This window comes from Microtus pennsylvanicus, chromosome 2, assembly GCF_037038515.1.
Source record: "Microtus pennsylvanicus isolate mMicPen1 chromosome 2, mMicPen1.hap1, whole genome shotgun sequence".
Taxonomy (NCBI): Eukaryota; Metazoa; Chordata; class Mammalia; order Rodentia; family Cricetidae; genus Microtus; species Microtus pennsylvanicus.
This window is the reverse complement of record NC_134580.1, coordinates 25,385,930-25,405,755: the sequence shown is the minus strand read 5'-3', so window position 1 is coordinate 25,405,755 and position 19,826 is coordinate 25,385,930. Positions and strand designations below refer to the sequence as shown.

Below are 19,826 nucleotides of genomic sequence, written 5' to 3'. Positions count from 1 at the left end.
GGTCAGCCAGTGTAACACAGTGGTTTGAATAAGAATGGGCTCTATAGGCTCATATATTTGAATACTTAAGTCACCAGGGAGTAGGACTACTTGAAAAGATTAGAATGGTTAGGAGGTGTGGCCTGGTTGGGCTAGGGATAGCCTCATTGGAAGAAGTGTGACACTGGGGGTGAAGGTGGGAGCTTTTAGATTTCAGAAGTCCATGCCAGGCCCAGGCTCTTTCGGTTGGCCTGTCGGTCAGGATGTAGATCTCAGTTACTGCTTCAGTGCCATGAATGCCACCATGCGTGATTATAACGGGCTGACCCTCTGAAACTTTAATGTGGTAGTTTGAATAAGAATGGCCCCCATAATCCCATATATTTGAGTGCTTATCAGGGAGTGGCCCTATTTGAGAAGGCCTAGGAAGTGTGGCCTTTTTGGGGAAGTGTGTCAGTAGGGTTGGGCTCTGAGGTTTTAATAAACTCATGCCAGGCCCATTTCTCACTCTTTCTGGAGCCCGAGGATCAGACTGTAGCTCCATGGCTACTGCTCCAGTGTCATGCATTTCCCCAATTAAATGCTTTCTTTTCTAAGAAAAAAAAAAGTAGACTGAAGAAGCCACGGGAAACAAGCCAGTGCACAGTGCTTCTCCATGACTTCTGCGTCAGTTCCTGCCCCAACTTCCTTCCTGCAGGTTCCTGCCTTGGGTTCCTGCCCACAGGTTCCTGACTTGAGTTCCTGCCTACAGGTTCCTTCCTGCAGATTCTTGCCTTGAGTGCCTGCCCTAGCTTTCCTCAGCAATGGGCTGCGAGCTCTAAGTTGAAAAACCTATTTTTCTTCCACGTTGTTTTTGGCCATTGTTTATCACGGCTATAGACAAGATATGCATTCCTAAGTAAATATTTTTTGATAAGAAAGTTTGATAGCTAAATACCCAAAATACCCTCATTAAAAATAGAGTTTTTATGACTGATGCCTGGGAGTGTTTGAAAAAAAATCCAAGAGAGTGACTTTTTGGTTTTGTTATTTTTGTTTCTACTTATCTTTATTGTTTTTTAAAAAAACAAAAATAACCCATATTTTCTAAAAGTTGATCCAAACTATAAATGAGACAAAATGAATATTAATCTACCTTTCACATACTAGAAATAACCTCTTGGTATACATCATTTCAGACATTTTCTTTGCATATATTTTGTTACATTTATAAGGTTTTAAAAAAGTATTATTATTACTATTGTGTGTGTGTGTGTGTGTGTATGTGCACAGATGTGTTTGGGTGCCTGAGGAGGTCAAAGAGGGCATCGGATCCCTCAGAGCTGGACTTAAAGTTGGTTGTGAGCCATTCAATGTGGTGCTAGGAATCAAGCTCAGATCCTCCGGAGGAGCAGCAAGTGTTCTTAGTCACCGCGCCATCTCTCTAACCCTGCATTTATATAATGTTGGGGATATAACATGGTCTTATTAGATTTTTATTCTTGCATTCTGTAAGTTATAATCCCCCTTTCTCTGTTGTAATAGGAGCGGCGGGGGCTGCGTCCCCAGCACCCTGGCCGCCTGGCTAGCTTATGCTCTGAAATAACAACACACAAACTGTATTCTTTTAAACACTGCTTGGCCCATTTCTATCTAGCCTCTTCTAGGCTAATTCTCACACCTGGACTAGCCCATTTCTAATAATCTTTGTAGCACCCCAAGGTGCGCTTACCGGGAAGATTCTAGCCTACGTCCATTCTGGGTCGGAGCTTCATTGCGCGTGTGCCTCAGAGAGCAGAGCTATGCATCTTCCCAGGAGAGGGGAGCATGGCGTCTCTGCTCCAGAGAGCAGAGCTGTCGAGTCTGAGCTCACTTCCTCTTCCTCCCAGCATTCTGTTCTGTTTACTCCACCCACCTATGTTTTAACCTATGAGGGCCAAGCAGTTTCTTTATTGCTTAACCAATGAAATCAACAGATTGATATATGACACTCCCACATCATTCCTCTGAACATGCAGTTTGAATGGTCGCCTTCTCTTACCGAGCTCCCCAGTCCTGCTATTGGTGAAGTGCTCACTTCAGCCTTTTAGGGGGTTCTGGCCTTAAGGAGCCACGGCATTTTAACCTATGACAGAACCCATTAGTTAGAAATACCATTGCATGTCTCACTGCAGCCTTATAAATAAGTTCTAAAGGTCGTGGATGGACAGCACAAATCAATGCCTTTAATAAAAACCTTCATTCATTCAACATTTATACAGTGCCAATTATAGCCAGGCATAGTCTGTTATTAGTCAAAGTAAACAAAGCAGGTTGTTTATAGCTAATTTAAATGGGCTGTCTGGACAGACTTAAACCCAACCGCACACCTAAATAAACCATCTGTCTGGGTGACCCCATCTACTGCTATCCCACTGAATAGCTCAAGACATTTTCTTTTTATTTATTTATTTTTTAAAACAGTCTTTTCTCATTTTACATACCATTCCCAGTTCCCTCTCCCTCTCCTCCTCCTCCCGCCCCTTCTTCCCACCCCAACCCTCCAGTCCTCAGAGAGGATAAGGCTTCCCATGGGGAGCCAACAAAGTCTGTCACTTTGAGGCAGGGCCAAGGCCCTCACCCCTGTATCTAGACTGAGCAAGGTAACCCTCTAAAGAGAATGGGCTCCAAAAAGCCAGTTCAAGCGGTACGGATAAATCCTGGTCCCACGGCCAGTGGCTCTACAGCCTACCCCAGTCACACAACTGTCAAGACATTTCTTAAAGGAAGATTCATTCTATTATTTTTATACCTAGCCCTCCAGGGTTATAATTCTTTTTTTTTTTTTTTTTTTTTGGTTTTTCGAGACAGGGTTTCTCTGTGGCTTTGGAGCCTGTCCTGGAACTAGCTCTGTAGACCAGGCTGGTCTCGAACTCACAGAGATCCGCCTACCTCTGCCTCCTGAGTGCTGGGATTAAAGGCGTGTGCCACCATCGCCCGGCCAGGGTTATAATTCTTAACTCAAATAACCCACAAAACTAAAAAAGCTGAGGGTTTTTTTTTTTTTTTTTTTTTTTTTTTTTTTTTTGCTGCCAGCCTGGATACTACGGAACTCCTTGAGAACAGTGTGTCAGTTGGTGGCCCGTGCAGGGCTCCAAGTACAGTCTGACCAACCCTGGAGTTGCTTAGAACCCAGCAGGGGAAATGATCTTTGTCCCAGAAACCTGTGCTCCCTCCGTTGAAGAGACTCACTTCAAGAGACCCTCCCCAGTTCACTGATGAAGAGACATCAAGAGCCCTGCCCTGCCCCCATAGCCTTGCTCCGCCCCCATAGCCCCGCCCTGCCTCCGTAGCCCTGCCCTGCCGTGTCCCCATTCAGATTCATCTGGGCAGTGCGGTTTGGTAGGCATGTGTGTTGGTTTTCTGTTACTCTGAGTAAGTACCAGAGAAAATCAACTTAAAAGATAAAAGATCCCTTCTGACTCATGGTTTGAGATGTTTCTGTCCATGGTCACTTGCCTTTGGCTTCTGGGCCTGTGCATGGTGAGGGGACCATGTGACTCATCTCAGTGAGTCAGGGACAAGAGGATGCTGTAGGCAAGATGCACCTTTATGGTCATATCCCTGTGCCCTACTTCTTTCTCTTAGGCCCCAGCTTCAACAGTTTCTACCACTTCCAGATAATCCATTCAGTTATGATTTATTGTGTCAAGGGATTAACGCATTGATTAGGTCAGAACCTTGTGATCTAGTCACTTTTCAAAAGCCCCACCTCTAAACACTGCATTGGGGACCCAGCCACAACACAGGAACCTTCCGTGGTTCGTGTCAGAAATTCCTTACTTTGGCGTTCTGGCTGGGATGCTCAAAAGGTCAGCCTGTGCACAGATCTGGCCAGCAGGGACCATTACTCTCCTCCAGAGCAGATCCACACCGTCATGGAGTATGATGACCCTTCTAAAAGTCCTATGGGAGCCCCTCATCTGCTCACTCAGTAACAACCTGGTGGGCTGCAGCTTGGAGAACTTCCAAGAGCCCAAATTCAAGCTGCGTGATATCAGATTGACTAAGTTCAGTAGGTAACAGAATTACAAAATCAAATTGTCCCTTTAGAAAGTTTGTTTTTATTAAGGAACACAAATAGGAACGTGAAAGAAAGCAATGGGAATTAGTGTTTCCGCAGCCTGGAAACAATGTGATTTTTTTTTGTTGTTGTTTTTTGAAAGCACCAATTACCACTGATCAGAAAGACACCCAACTCAACTCTATCAGTATGAAGAACAGAAACTGACAGGGCAGTTAGTTGTTTAGGAGATATTGCTTTAATTATACATTTTTTAAAGCCATGCTGTTTTATCTAGTAGGCATTTTTGTGCACTTAATGTATGTGTGTGGAGTGTGTGTGTGTGTGTGTGTGTGTGTGTGTGTGTGTGTGTGTGTGAAGTGTGTGTGTGTGTGGTGGAGCACATGCACATGGCAGTCAGTTCTTACCGTCCACCTTGCTTGAGACTGTCTCTTTGTTGCTGTCTAGGCCGCCTGCCAACTCCTGTTCATTGTCCTTCCTCCACGTTCCATCTTGTCAGAGCTACACCGAGCTACAAGAGCACAGAGTGTGCCCGTCCTCCTGAGGTGTGAAGTGATGTCCTCACGCGTGTGTGGCAGACACGCTGTCCACTGAGCATCCCCACAGCCTCTAGTAGGCTGAGGATCACCACTTCAGCAAGCTTTTAGGAAGTATGAGTTAGCTGGATAGTGGTGGTGTGCCTCTTTAATCCCAGCACTAGGGACGCAGAGGCAGGCGGATCTCTGTGAGTTTGAGGCCAGCCAGGTCTACAGAGTGAGTTCCCAGACAGCCAGGGCTACAGAAAGACCCTGTCTCAAAAAAGTTATCATTTAATATGAATATTTAGAATCTCCATAGACTGTCTAAGCTCCCATAAGTTTCAAAGACTTGTTGCTGCTATTCAGCACGTCTATTTGAACGAAAGCCTAGAGTAAACTTTGACACATTTTCCTGTGTCCTTTCAGTGTGAGAGCGAGAAGCGAGATGCACAAGAAAGCTCTGTTTCAGGGGGAAAGCAGAGAATGCCAAGGTCATGTACCACCTTTGAATGAGTATTTGTGTCAGCTGAGGCTAAACACAATTCTCTACTTAGGTCGGTGGCAAAGGCAATAAATTCGTCAACCTTTCCCAAACTTGTTTGCTAATTTTGCAATGTAGTTGTTGGTTATTCAAACATTTCCAAAATGGCCCATTGGATAACTACAGAGGTGGCGTAGGCCGGGTTGAAGAGAGGAGAAGGCTGTCAAGTTCACAGCCTCCCCAGAAGTCATCAGGTTACAGCAGCTCTCTTGGAGCACTGAGGATGGCAAACCAGCCCTCTGCCTCCTGGGGCCTAGACTGAGAAGCCCTTTGGTGTTTGGGAGGATCATAATTTGGACTTTTGCAGACTTCATCAAATGAAGCAATTCATGTAGTAATTTACAACGTGCTTGTGCTAAGACATGAAAAAAGAAAAAAGTTTGGAAGGGCCCCAAGTTCTTTACCATCTTCTACTAGGAAGATCTATCAGGAGTCTAGAAGAACCAGTAGAAAAAAACTTAATAAAGTTGTAAAACTTATGGGTGGTTACTTTGGGAGGGAAAATGTACTGAAATTCTAAATCTTAAAATAGAAGCATCTGCAATGCAACTGCAGTTTAGAAATCCTGTTTCAGATTTTGTTAGATTAAATGTGTTTCCTACTTCAAAAACAAAAAAGAATTCTAATAGACCAGCATTCCATGGAGGATTGACCTGGTCTACTGAAGCGGGGCTAGGGATGGAGTGGGAAGGCATAGAGCCCTAAATTCTACCCCCAGCACCGAATAAGCTGGGTATGATGGGTGCTCTTGGAAAGCCAGCATTCAGGAAGTAGATTTAGAAGGATCAGAGGTTCTAGGTCATCCTCCACTATATAGCAAGCTGGAGACTAGCCTAAGGTACATGAGACCTCACTTCAAACAGCGAGTAGAAAAAGAGCAAAGAGAAAAGTAGGCAAACAGAAACAAAGCCTTTTCTGTTTACAATTAACAGGATGCACGTGGCTCTTCACATAATATTCAGTTTTGTCTTCTGTTACTTATTTTCTATTACTTATTTTTTATGGCTAAGCAAGCTGAGGCAGAGAGTTTTGAACCACGGGAAGATATCCGCACAGGACATGCGCACCTTCACTGCCCAGCGAATGGTGAGGAGAGTGTGGGGCACATGTGGAAGCCCCTAGCTCACTCTTGCCATGGCGTGGACAACACAGGGCTCCGTGATTTGAATTTTGTAGGAACATTTTTGTAGCATTTCTTCGTGGATTTTTTTTTCCTTTTTGTAAGAGCCAATATTTTACAAAGGATGACTTTTATTCCTTTGGAGTACCAAAGTTGTAGCATCAAAAAAGATCAATATTCTCTTCAGTATGCTGAGTCTGAAAGCCAAAAGGCACAGAGCAGATACTGGGTTCTGAAAAAGTCTCAGAATGCTGTCTCCTGCTGAATGTTCAGGGCTTCCGTGTGTGTCCAGGCTTGGTACACTAGTACACTGGGTAGTCATTTCCCAGCACTTGGACTAAGGCAAACACTGAGAACGTACTGGAAAACTTGCCATCTACTTCGTAAGCTTCTGAGTTTATGGCATTAAGGGCTAGCAATGACAAAGAGTAACTCCTCTTGAAGACAGGCACATCATGAATACAGTATGGTATAGAGGAGTTATGTAAGTCAGGTATGCCAGTACAGACCCATAATGCCGACACTTAAGAAGTAGGGGCAGGAGGATCACGAGTTCAAGGCCACCTGGACAACATGCCGAGACTATTTCTATAGACAAACAAATGAGTAAATGCATCACATATAGCATAGAAATGTTGAAAAAAGAACACAGAAAGCTCAGATAACATGAAGAGACATTGAAGTAGGAGCAAGGAAACCAAGTGTGCACTCGGGAGTAAAAGATGGCAGGTGAATGTTACAAAGTTATTAAAAAATAAACCACTTGGTCTCTTAGTCACCACTGAGGTTGTGTGTCTTCTTCGAATTCGGCTGTCGCCAGAACTCATTTCCGAGTATTATTTTGATCCATGGCTAAAATTAGAAATTCGGATACAGTCAAGATGAGAACAGGGTTATTTTCTCGGCAAAAATGCCGAGGTGGTCAGGCTAGGGTTGCTCTGGGTTTTGTTTTTTATTGTTGGTTGGTTTTCTGAAGTCCCTTTGAGGACATTATTGAAGCTGACATTTCAGACAGAATATTTTGACTATTTTAAATATGGGAAATATGGGTAAGGCAAGTTCTGATTCAACACACTGATGTGTTTTAAGTCTCGTTTGACTCGAGAGTTTTGACATGCTCTTGGGATACACACTCTCTGAGGACAACAGCCAGACGTGAGGAAAACCCCTTCGCTCTGTGAGGAAAAGACTGGATTTCAAATTTCTGGTTTCTCTTAATGCAGTTACACAAAATTCATAGCCTGTATCGTGAGCTAGAAAAAGTGATAAAAAAAATTTTTAAAAAGTCATCCCTATTGACTTCAATTTTAATCCTATTTAACTTCCTTTCTGCCATCATTCTTAGACAGGCCATTTACACAGATCCCAATCCATCCTGTCAGTCATCTTTGCCCGCACTCCTAGCTCCGCCCATCACCTCCCTGTGAACTACCCTGCCAGCTTCATTGTGTTCTTTGGATGATTGCAAGGCCCCTCATCATAAGCACCTGTGTTCCCAGACTCAGTGTGCTTCTATGGCGATCACTTGGGTCCATCCTCCTGTCTGGTCAGAAGGCTCCACTATCGGCAGAAGGGTTCTCACGTTGTCAGAACCTGTCCCTTTTCACTCGGGATGCCTTTTGCCTTCTCTCTGCCCACTGGGATCTCAGATGGCCTTTCCTCTCAGCCAGAGACCCCAAAGCTCCCTGAGAACTTCCTGGATGACCTTAGCCCCTAGCAAGTTTCCTTTGATGAGTCCCAGAGGATGCTGTGCAGTTAATCTGCCATTATCTATGACAGAGCCTGGGGAAGCCAAGGATGCCTTCATGTGAATATGTGTGCCCTCAGTTCCAACCCTGTGCCTGCGTTGACCAAAGCATCTGCCCCCATTTGTGGGCTCATTAACTCGTGAGTTCTTTTTAAGGGAATCAGCTAAAGTGCTTGTCACCTCATTAGCCAAATTTGCTCCTTTAGCAACCCTTAAAGCTACATCACGTTCACCTTATTCGTTTTTATTTTTGAAGGAAAGGTCTCTCTATGCAGCCCTGGCTGTTCTCTAGCCCAGAACTTACTATGTAGACCAGGCTGGCCTCAAACTCAGAAATCCACCTGCCTCTGCCTTTCAAATCCTGGGATTAAAGGTGTATGCCACCGTGCTTACCCATCCTTTAAGAGACCAGGTTTGTGATCCTTTGCCTCCCTTTGTAATAATATACTTCAACCACAGTAGACCCTGACTGAACGTTTTTGCCATGTTTTAAAAGTCAAAGCAGCATACATCTACCACCCAATGCATGTGAAGTTACACTCTGACATGATCGTAAGAAATAACCATGACATTCAGTTTTCATAGGTAACTCTGTTTTTCTTACAGAAGGGGAGCTTTCCTGCCCTTTGTCAAGGCCAGAACATACCATTTCTTTACTAGTTTGGCCACGTTTCGATGTGGAGGAAGTGTCTATGGAAAAACAAACGATCTAACCACAAACCTTGACCGTTCCAGCTCGTTTCCCCAGGTGTAGGTTTGATTTTAAGTCAGTGTTAGAAACTTGTGATTAAAATTTTGCCACGTAGAGTAGGTTGGAATCAAAGAGGCCATGGAAGTCCATTTGCAGTCTTAACCTAACATACTAACTGCTTTAATTACTCGTTACACTTAAGGATAAGAATGATGAGGAAGCCGAAGCATAAAATGTTCAGGGAAGTAAAATGTTTCAAGTATGCATGCGTTTACCAGCTCCCTTCCCAATTTACTGCGAAGACACTGGACGGCAAAGTTCTCCTCTCTGGAGTACATCTATGCTGGCTCAGTGGGCCAACTGGGAAATGGGATTTTGCTAGAAGTATTTAATTTTCTAACAATTACTACAAATCTTTGCTGGTTTATCTCATCTTAATTTGATAATTTTGCAAATGGGATGAACCCCTAAATTGGAAAGATCACAGTCATTCGAAAAGGAAGTTTTGGGGGTTTCTTTGAAGTTCATGCATGTATTCTTTTCTCCCTGGATTACAATAGCTCTCTTCCTGGGCGGGGGTTGGGGAGGAGCAAAAACAACAATGGAGACCTCTGGAGTGAAGGACTCACGGTTCCAGTAGCAATAAAGGCATCATCTTCCAGTTCGTAAGTCAGATGAGCATGCGAGAGAGGAAGAGAGACATAGGTGGGCCCACGTGCCTCTAATGTTTTGTGTTTTGCCTCAGCTTGGGAATTTCCTAGCCAGAGGACAATGTTTGGTTTTTATAGGAACAGGAGTTGACGGACTGTAGAGACAAATCATTGCTTCGGATTGGGTATGGGGTTTATTTAAGCCGTAAATATTTATAAGGCAAAGAGCCTGGTCAGGGTTGGCTTCCCTTCTTTCTTATCTCCCGTTCAGAATGTCTAGCTGGTAGATTTTAACTAAACATACATTATTTACCAACACATTTGAACTTCTCCTCTGGTGTGTGGAGAGACAAGGAGGTTTGTTTTCTTTTAAAGAGAAAATATACGCATTTAGAAATTCTTCGCAAACATCCCACAGATGGTTTTCTCAACACTCGGCCTCCGGTGAGGCAGCAGTGGTTGAGAGTGGGCTACAAACTCCACCTCCTGGCACCTGGAGTAACTCGGGACTGATGGAGGTTCTGCCACTCTGTAAAATTTCCTCTGAACAGGTCAACAATGCGACCGGAAATAGTGCTCCTGTAACCAGTATCATCTGTGCCTTCTATGACATTCTACAGTGTGACTGTTTAATGTCTATTGTGTTTGCTTTACATTGTCAGTTCATAATACCTGAAAAATTAATGCCTCTTGATCTATCCGCTGACCACACAACGGAATTTTCGAATGCAGTGTGACAGCAAAGTCAAGCACCCAATTAGAGTTTCTTTGTATAAAAGCCAAAATTCTGAAAGCAAATAGAAATTGGTGTGACCAATGTGACCAATGCCAAGTGTGCAGCAGCGAACCAAGTCAGTGTCCTCTCACTTTTAAGCTGACGCAAGCTGGCCTGAGGGAGGTGTCGGGGCAAGAAGGTGTTGGTGTTGATTGGCTTCTGTTGTTCACTCCCACGGCCTTTAAATCATTGTCTGCTTTCCAAAAGTTCAGATAAGTCACCTCTGTGACAGGGGTCTGCCATCCCAAACAATTCATGGAAGACTGCACAGGACTGGATAAATTATTAAGGTACAGTTGGTTTTGCATACACATTCACAGAGTGACGCTAGTGTCTGCTTTCTTCTTTACTTTGTGTTGATTGCTCAGTCATTACAAATGAAAATGTTTGGAAAGACTACATGGATAACTTTTAAAAGATCAGTTGGATATATTATCAGACGTGGAAATGACTTATCCAGATTCCAGTTGCACTTTTTTTTTTTTTGCTGCAAGTGGTTTTGGGTCTGATCAGAAAACTGGAGAGTGGTTAATAGGAAAAGGAAACACTGCAAAACCAGCTAGCAGTCACAACTTGTGGCTTCTGGCAAGTCACTGACTATAATAAAAGTTAGGAAGAGGGACGTGGTTGTAGAAGCCTGTGTTCAGGTGGCACTGTTCAATAAAACCCACAAATTAAATTTAAAAAAAAAAGAATGTCCTCTGAGTGAGGGTGGGAGTGATGTCTACCCTCTCTACTGAAGAAGAGGCTCTTTGTCTTCCCTTATCTTTTCAATGTGACCATTTTCCGAAGAACATTTGTGTTTTTTTTGGTTTTTCTGAGCCAAAGAACATTTTTTTTAAAAAGAGTAAAGTCATAAGAAGAACCTGTGAAATCGAATAAATATAAATAGAACTTTAGGTTTTGAAGGACTGAATCAGTGATGTAGAACAGCTGTTCTCAAAACTGCCAGGGGCAGGAGCTTTTCACATCTGTGCAGTAAGCATCCGACAGAAGAGCTAATGGTGGTTTCCATGAAAAAAAAAAAACAAAACTAAAGCAAAACCAGCAGTGTTTTATAAGTCAGTAGAAACATTCCAAACTTGAAATATTTCATATTCTTGGGCAGTGGTTTACAATGAACCTTCTTGACAAGTTAAACGAAGTTAGCTGTGTTTTCCAGAAAGATTACAATTCTTTTATAACTCAGGAGCCTCCCGTCTAAATTTATAATTTAATTATTTCTAGAATTCTCTTCATAGTATGTAGCCTCCTAAAAAGTACAATGTCAGCATTTAAGGTTGTGATGGTTGAACATGAAGGGTTTCTTCAACTGTGTTTTATAATATGTGCCAAGGGTTATTGAGATTGGTTATTCTTAATATATGCGTAGTTTTAATGGAAGTGAAAATCATTTCTTTGGGGGAGAAAACAAAGGTCTTTCCAGAGGTGGCCTTGAATCTGTTACGGAATGTAGACGTTTGGGAATGTACTGTATTCACAGTTGTGGTAGGGTCTTAGACATCACTAATTTAATTATACGGTATCAAGAGTTTCTTTTGGCAAGATTATGTGTGCTATGTGTTCCACAAGATGGTTATTGTATGGGAAAATAAAGACTAAAGTGTGGCTGTAGGTCTCTGCTTAAGATGACCACATCTTCACCTGCAAACAATCTAGAAGGAAGAAAGCATATTCCATTTGTATGAACGGTCCCCTCTCCCTACTCTTAGCAAGCATATCGTACTTTAGTTTTACGGCAGGGCTTCGTAGCTCACCCTGGCCTAGAATGCACTCGGTAGCCTCAGCTGGTCTCACACGCCAAACAGTCCTCTGTTGGGTTTACAGTCACATGTGTCCCTTTCCGTCTGCCGTCACCTGGATAAGCATGTAATCTTTGTGGACAAGGCCTCAGTATAGGGTCTGTTTAATTGGAAATGTTCCAGTTCTTTCTAGATGTTATTTACTGAAGTAAATCTGGGAGGGTTCTTTCCCCAGAGCTCCTCAGACTCGTGTGTGTGTGTGTGTGTGTGTTTGTGTGTTTGTGTGTGTGTGTTTGCTAGACTGGCTGGCCATTAAGTCCCAAGAGCCCTCCTGTCTCTGCCTCCTTGGTGCTGGATTGCAGACACCCTCCACCATGTCTGGCTTTTTTAATACAGGGATCAAACTCAGGTCATTGGACTTGTACAACAAGTATTTTAGGAACTGGGTCATCTCCCAAGCCCCTCAAAGTGTTTCCATGTTAGGTAATTTCATTGAGAAACAGTGAGTTAGAGAACCAGTTTGTCTTGCTATCAAAGTGTGAGTAGCACGCACTGGGGAAACTGAGGCAATTTAACATGAAGATAATATTAGATTGGTTTTCATGCCAACACTCTATTCATTTATCAGATGTACATTTTCGATGTGACTTTAAATCAGTTCCTCAGATAGAATATAATTTGGCTTCAAGTTTCACGGGCAGTTGTGACTCACTTGCCAACCCAGGGGTCACTGCCACGTTGGCCGTCTGCTGCCTGTGCCAGACTTTTGGAATACACTCGTCAGCACTGAGATGGTCTGAAGGAGCAGACCAATGACAGTGGTGGAAAGCCTACCCTGACGTCACTAACTCCCCTTCCACTGCCCCTTATCAGATAGGACAAATGTTTGCAGTCCCCACAGAAGGTTGTCACTCCAGCTTCTGACTCAGGATGGTTCTGTTTACCATTTTTGATATCTTGGTTTGGTGATGAGCCACAACATTTGAGGAATTTCTCGTTTTGAGGATCTTCCACCATGAGCTTCTTAGTAGCAGTTCAGAGGGAAAAACCTTAGCTCTGTTGATAACCAAAGTTTGGATGGGAAGAATTTGCTACCTGAGACACCAGCTAACAAATGCATTAAACTGAAAGTCTGCTAACATGACAGTGTCCCGGTGCCACTTTAAGTTTTTTGACTTTGCGTCGCCATGGATAGAGGATTGGTACCTGAGCTGCTGAGCTCTGTGTTGGATGATCTAGCCTGCTTTTCTGTGACTTCTTCATGTCACAGAGAGACTGAGCTCGAATGGAAAGAAAGGTTGAAGGGCAGAGAATTCTGTCCAAACTTTGGCTTGTAGAAGTGTTCAGAAGCATTTTTAGTGGCAATGAAGCTGTTCTTACTCTTGGTGATCAGATAAACTTGCTGCCTAATTTTTAAATAAAACCATACACACCCCCAAAACCAGCAAGTCTGTGTCCTCATGTCTGTAATGAATACAATGTCAAATTGCTTTCATATTCACAGAATATAATAACAGCAGGCACTGTGCCAGATGCGAGGAGTATGTAGTATGCAAACCTAGAATCTGCTCCCTTCTCATGAAGCTTCCTCTCTAGCTAGACAGATGGCTTTTTGACAGATAACCACACAAGTGCAAATGTAAGCACAGGATGTGACGATTCCTGCAGGAGAAGAGAGCATGCTTGTGAGAACGTGCGAGCGCTCATTCACATGTGTGTCTTCGACAGGGCTTTCCAGACACATGGCTTTTTAAGTTGCCCTAGTTGAGCCCTGGAGATGGCTCCTTAGGAATACAGGGAAGAGAGTTAATACATGAAGAGGTTCTGAGGTGGCAAAGAAACTGAAAGATGCCCAGAGAGTCTATGAATGTCAACTGTGATTGGATCTTAGTACTCTATAAAGAGTATGGAGTCCAGAAAGGTCTGGATCATCGTCACGTCAGGTTAGTGATCTAGAGCAACAGTGGAGGTGGATGTGTTCTCTGTGGAAAGAAGGACGAATAGGACCTGGCTATGGGTTGGCCTGGGTAGAAGGTTAAAGATCAAGGACTGGCCAGTTCAAGAGTGGGAGGAGTGAGAATACGAGGAAGGAGGTCAAGACCATGATGAGGACACCCACTGAAACAGCTTACCTGAGGTAATGGGAACTCACCAACTCTAGTCAAACAGGGAAGGAACCAGCATAGAACCAAACTAGACCCTCTGAATGTGGGTGACAGCTGTATTGCTGGGACAGACTGCAAGGCCACTGATAGTGGCCCCAAGATTTATCCCTACTGCATGTACTGGCTTTTTGGGGCCCATTCCCTTTGGATGGATACCTTGCTCAACCTAGATTAGTAGGGAGGACCTTGGATCTTTCCTCAAAGCAATGTGCCTTCCCCTCTCTGAGGAGTGGATAGAGGGTGGGGTGGGATGGTGTGTGGAAGGAATGGGAGGAGGGGAGGAAGTAGGAACTGGATTTGGTTGTACAATGAAAAAAGATAGTTTTCTTTTTATAAAAATAAAATAAAGAACCATCAGAAAAGAGAAGAAAAGATAAAAGAAAGGTGACCACTCAGGTTGACCAGATAGCTTGGAACAGAAGTAGAACTTTTCATGTGAGCAAAAACCAAAACCTCTTATTTGTGGTCAACATTGGGTAAAAAGAATTTTTTCAGTCTTGAATAAAAAGAATTATCTTTCAAAAGAAAAAAGAGAAAAGAACAGGGCCTGGGCGTGTCAAGGCTTAAGACCAGCTTCATCCAGTGAGCACCCAGTAAATAAAGTTGCCACGTGCTGAGTCAGGGAGCAAAATTTAGACCCACAGAAAGGAACTTTTTCAGCCCTGGTGTTTGCCAGCATTGTTGTTCTCTATCTTACTTACGTGCCCCTATTTGCTGACTTATTTCAGTAAATATTTAGTCAGAGAAAAATAGCAAAGATGTTCATGGTGCTATGTGTGAAAGCTTGCTGTTTTCATCTCTTTTCTCTAATAGGATGAGTTCCTTGATTTCAGACTCTGTCTTAGATCATTCCAAGTTCACATCCAAGTTCCTTGTTTGTATTTCAGTCTCAACATTTATGAATGAATGAATGAAGCCACTGTGAGCACGTTCACACTGAAGTCCATGCATGTGACCAACATGAATGAATGAATGAATGAATGCCACTGTGGAGCACATTCACACTGAAGTCCGTGCATGTGACCAACATGAATGAATGAATGAATGAATGCCACTGTGGAGCACATTCACACTGAAGTCCGTGCATGTGACCAACATGAATGAATGAATGAATGAATGCATGCCACTGTGAAGCACATTCATACTGAAGTCCGTGCATGTGACCAACATGAATGAATGAATGGATGCCACTGTGGTGCACGTTCACACTGAAGTCTGTGCATGTGACTAACTTGAGGTTACACTTTGGTGATGATGATGTGGCCGAATCCTCCTAGATGTGTACTCTGTGCCCCAGGCAATTGATTTGGAGTATTTCATGTGTCGCGGTGTTCTAATGTTGTTGAAATTGTGCTTAGTCCTTTCAACCAGGCCAGCAATCAGGTATGCAGAGATGAGAATGGGCTACACACTTGTGAATGCTCCTTGGCAATGGCCCAAACCAGGATATGGACCTGAGGCCTCAAGCTATTGCATGGGTTATATCACTCTCCAAAGAGATTTAGAAGGTGTCATATATACAGTAAAAGCACTATAAAAACAAGTTCTTTCCCCACCTTGCTTACAAGGTTTGCAAGAGTTCTGAGAACATGAGGCCCTTCAGGGTCTAAGGTGAAGTATACATGTTAGTATGAATGTTCAAATGCAGATAAAGACAGTGATGGGAATCTGTTTATAGAAGAAGGAAAGGGATTCGAGTTTATTGAGGATCTCCTACATGCTAATCTTTGACATACATTACCATACTTAAACTCCCAGGATGCTGGTTTTGATGGTAAATGATATGACTTCCATTTTTGTCTAAGCAGGAAGTCATTGGGTGTTAACTGGGTCAAGATTTATACCTAGTTCTATTTGCCACCAAAGCTGAAGTTCCTGTTCCCTATGCAGGCTTTAGTTTTCTGTGTAGAAGGAGCAATGGAGAAAAGGCCACTCAACACTGTGTCCATTCCTCATCTGTATATGCAGATAGAGCAGGATTGGTACCCACCTGAGAGGGCTGCTGTGAGGATCACCTGGGGTGATGTATGCAGAACCTTAAAATAGACCCTGGCCGGCTCTACACACAGAGTAGGTACCATGTGAGGTTTGGTATCTTCTGGTTTAGATCCCAGGATTAGCATGGTATTTGGTGAACAATGTAATAAAAAGAAATGAACTTTAGCCGAAATCATGGACTGTGGACCAGCGTCTTAGCCCTGAGCTTCCACAGAGGAGCCTTCCCTGATTCTCAGACTTAGTTGGACCCTGTGCTAGAACTTATAATTCTGTAGATGGGATAGCTGGATAATAGATGGAGTAGAGGGGGAAAGGCCAGCTTGGCCACTGTGATTGACAGGTGCAGCTGGCCTGAGATAACAGAGAATGCAGTGTATCCCCCGAACTATAGACCAGTGTAGCTATAGTTACTAGGTGAGGAGAGTGTGGAGAGAGATACCACCAGAGACTGGAGAAACAGATCGCATAGACGATAACACTGTGTAGGCTTGTGAGAATGGGGTTGGTGTTAAAGGGCATTCAGCAGAGGAGGGATATGATGAACTTCGGAAGTGCACTCTGCCTTTGTGTGTGTGGAGAATATGGATATGGGGTAGGGCAGGCAAGTGCAGGTTCCAGCTCAATTAGGACATGTCTCCCTGGACACGTGATGGTGGAAGAGATGGAGTAAGGTAGACCAGTTAGAAAACTTGAGTTGCTTTTCAACTCCCCTAGACTTTGTGAAGGACTGGAAGTTGGGGTCAAAGGGGATATTCATAATAGTAGACTCCTGCTTCTGGCTCAGATAGCTGCACGCATGTGTCGCCATTCTTAGAGTAGCTTGTGGTGGAAGGGGAGGAAGATTTTAGACAATGTGGAACTAAAATGTTGAGATATGCAGGTGTCAGGTAGGCCGCTGGTCACATGGAAGCACAACTTAGAAGTGAAGCTTGGGCAAAGATGTGGTTTGAAAATCTTCTGTGTATGTATGTACTGAAGTCAAGGAAACAGGACAAATGGGAGGGGAGCAGTAGGTAATCGTTAGATAATTGATAGATGTGGTCATAATAGGTTGTGAGAATTGGCCCGTGTGATAATGAGGACTTAGAGGTTCTACAATCCGTCATCTGTAAATTAAAGAACTAGAAAGCCTGGTTGAATAATTTATTCTGAGCTGGGGGCCTCAGAACCAGGCAACTATTTGCATAAGCCACTGGATGTGAAGACTTGGGACCTAGGAACATGATGGATGTTCCAGGTTAAGGAGGGAAAGTGAATTTGCCCTCCTTCCACCTTATTGTTTTGTTCAGATTCTTGGGTCATTGTTTCAGACTCACTGACTTCACTGGCAGAATGTCTTCTTTATTGGGCCAATTGATTCAGATACTAATTTTTTTCCAGAAACATATTTATGGACCTATCTTTGAAGGACAGTGTCTTCCCAGCTTTCTGGCTGTACCCTAGCTCCATTAATTTCACAGCCTCTAGAGAATCAAGCAGTGAGATTTGAAAACAAACAAACAAAAAAAATGCATTGTAAAAAGCAAGCCCGTGGCAAGTTTGGCAGGTGGTAGCTAGTGATATCATCTGCTCACGGCAACTTTGAAGAACTCAAAGAAACCAGAAAGCAGATAGAGTTGGGAAATCTGAGAAAGCGGGCAAGCCTCAGGGCAAATGTGTTCTTTTCTAGAGGGTGCTCTGTTGCAACACCAAGTCATGTCAACATCTTCAAAGAGGAGCACAGGTCACAGCTGACCAGTGACAGTATTCACCAAGGAACCTCGTTTGGGGCACTGTAGTCTGTTTGGGCTTCCATTTTTCAAATTTGCGTTTTTCAGAGTATTTCATATATATGTCCTATATTTATGTCATTTCCACCCCCTTCACCTTCCTGCTCTAACTTCTCCTGTGTTCCACCCCCTCTCAAGCTTATGACCTCTTCTTAGAACTATAACTGGTACATGTAACTACAGACATCTATTTAAAAAAAACCTATGAGCCTGCTTAGTGTCGCTTATATGAACATGCGTTTAGGACTGACTACTTGGGATTGGATAATCTAGTAGGGAACTTGATGCTGGAGAAGACAGATTCTCCCCCTCTCTGCAGTAGCTCTTCATCTCTGGGTAGGCCTTATGACCTTTCCCCTATCGGAGTTGGTGTGTCAGTTGGTGTGGTCATTATGAAGGTCTTGTTTAGGCAACCGTACTGCTGAGATTTCATGGGTGCACTTTCCCTGGTCGGTCTGGAGTCCCAGTTCTCTCGCTCTAACCGTCTTTCCACCCCTTCTTTGATGATGTTCTTTGAACCTTAACGTCCAGGGGGTTTTCACTGTAGATGTACACGTTCGGACCGTGTATCCCATGGTTACTTATTCTCTACATTTTGATCAGTCGTGTATCTCTGTAGTAGAGAAGAAGCTTGTTTGATGAGGGGTGAGAAGTGTGCTTCTCTGTGGGTACAAGTATCTAGAATACAGTTATAAATTATATTGGCTTAGGAAAATGGTGGCCTGCCATTTTCTAACCTTAATTCTGTCATACAGTCCATAAGGAAGACTGCAAAGGGCTCTCTGGTGAGTGCTTGGGCCTTGACAACGAAGAAAGGCGTACTAAGTAGGAATGGAAGCCCCAGTGACAGATGTACTTGGGAGTGGGCCCTGCAGGGTGTTCTTTCCCCATTCAGGGTCTTCTCACACACACACACACCCACTGCAGAGAAGCCACTGTACAGAAAGGTCATCCAAGGAGCAGGCAGCACTGAACCAAGCCCATAGGCCTGACAACCTGGATACCTGCTGTCTCATCAAGTTCTGAAGATGCCGATTCAATAGCTTTAGAAAGAGTTTGGAAAACACTGTGTCCATAAAACCAAACAACAAAAAGAAGACCTGAAAAGTGAGAACAAGGGGGAGAAGAAAATTATCAGGGGAAACTAAAAGCATGTCTTGTCAGGTCCGAAAGGAACTAGGGACCCATGGCTAACTGTGATGCCTGTTAGCATACCAAAGTTCCCGCTGGCATCCATGCTCTCTCAGCATCACAAGTACCTGTTACAGAGTTCGTGCTGCCATCCTGGATCTTCTTACCCTGCCCGTCCCCTGTAAGGGCTATGAGATTAGTTCCAGCCCTTACAGCCCGTTTAGCTCATGGGCTTCCTTTTCCCAGATTCTCATTCCTATATAACCCTGCCATTTTGGCCATGTGCTCTCTTAGTCCCCCACACCCCTGCCTCTCTCTTGGTCTCTCTTTCTCTTCCTCTCTCACTCTCTCCCCACTCCTCTTATGGCCTTAGCCTACTATTTTATCTCTCTGCTCTAAACTTTTCCAGATGCCCCTGGCTGTACTTCTCTCATATCTACAATAAACCCCACCTCCCTTGTGAGGCCACGTCCTCACTTTATACATCTGTTGCTAAAACTCCCCTCACACCTCAGGTGCAGGGGCATCTGGAAGAGTCCAGAGCAGAGAGAGAAAGAAACAGGCTGGACATCTCCAAGGAACAGACAGAATTGTCAGCTAGATTGAAAATAAAAGATATACCCAAAAATATGTTTATTGTTTGCGACATGACATTGAGAACTTATACCCGAATGTGGATCAGTAAGATGAAAAAAATGGAAGACATGGTGGCTACTTGATTGACAGCTTGAAGTTGAAAACATCCTTAAGATGAAGATATGTTTCGTGTATCTCACCTACTGCACGGGTCAGCTTCCTGTTATTGTGGTCAAGAGTGTAATGAGGGTAAAGCAGAAAAGGAGAGTTTGGACTCAGGTTCAGAGCTTCCATTCGCTCGCCCTTCTTATTCTGGACCTGTGGGAGTGTCGTTTACATGGCGGTAGCACAGGGCAGAAGAGACTTTATTTCGTGCTGTGTA

General features: G+C 43.7%; 1 protein-coding gene across 3 annotated transcripts in view; it reads left to right on the top strand.

The window, feature by feature from the left end:
- The window catches only part of Slc38a4 (solute carrier family 38 member 4), an 80,229-nt gene that overhangs the window by 26,291 nt on the left and 34,112 nt on the right, over nucleotides 1–19,826 (top strand). Inside the window, exon 1 of one of the 3 annotated variants that reach the window (XM_075960477.1) lies at nucleotides 10,285–10,353. The exons of the other annotated variants lie outside the window; for them this stretch is intronic. The gene's annotated coding sequence lies outside the window, so the exon portion shown is untranslated. Of the gene's footprint in view, nucleotides 1–10,284; nucleotides 10,354–19,826 lie in introns of those variants that run through there. 3 annotated transcript variants of the gene reach the window in all.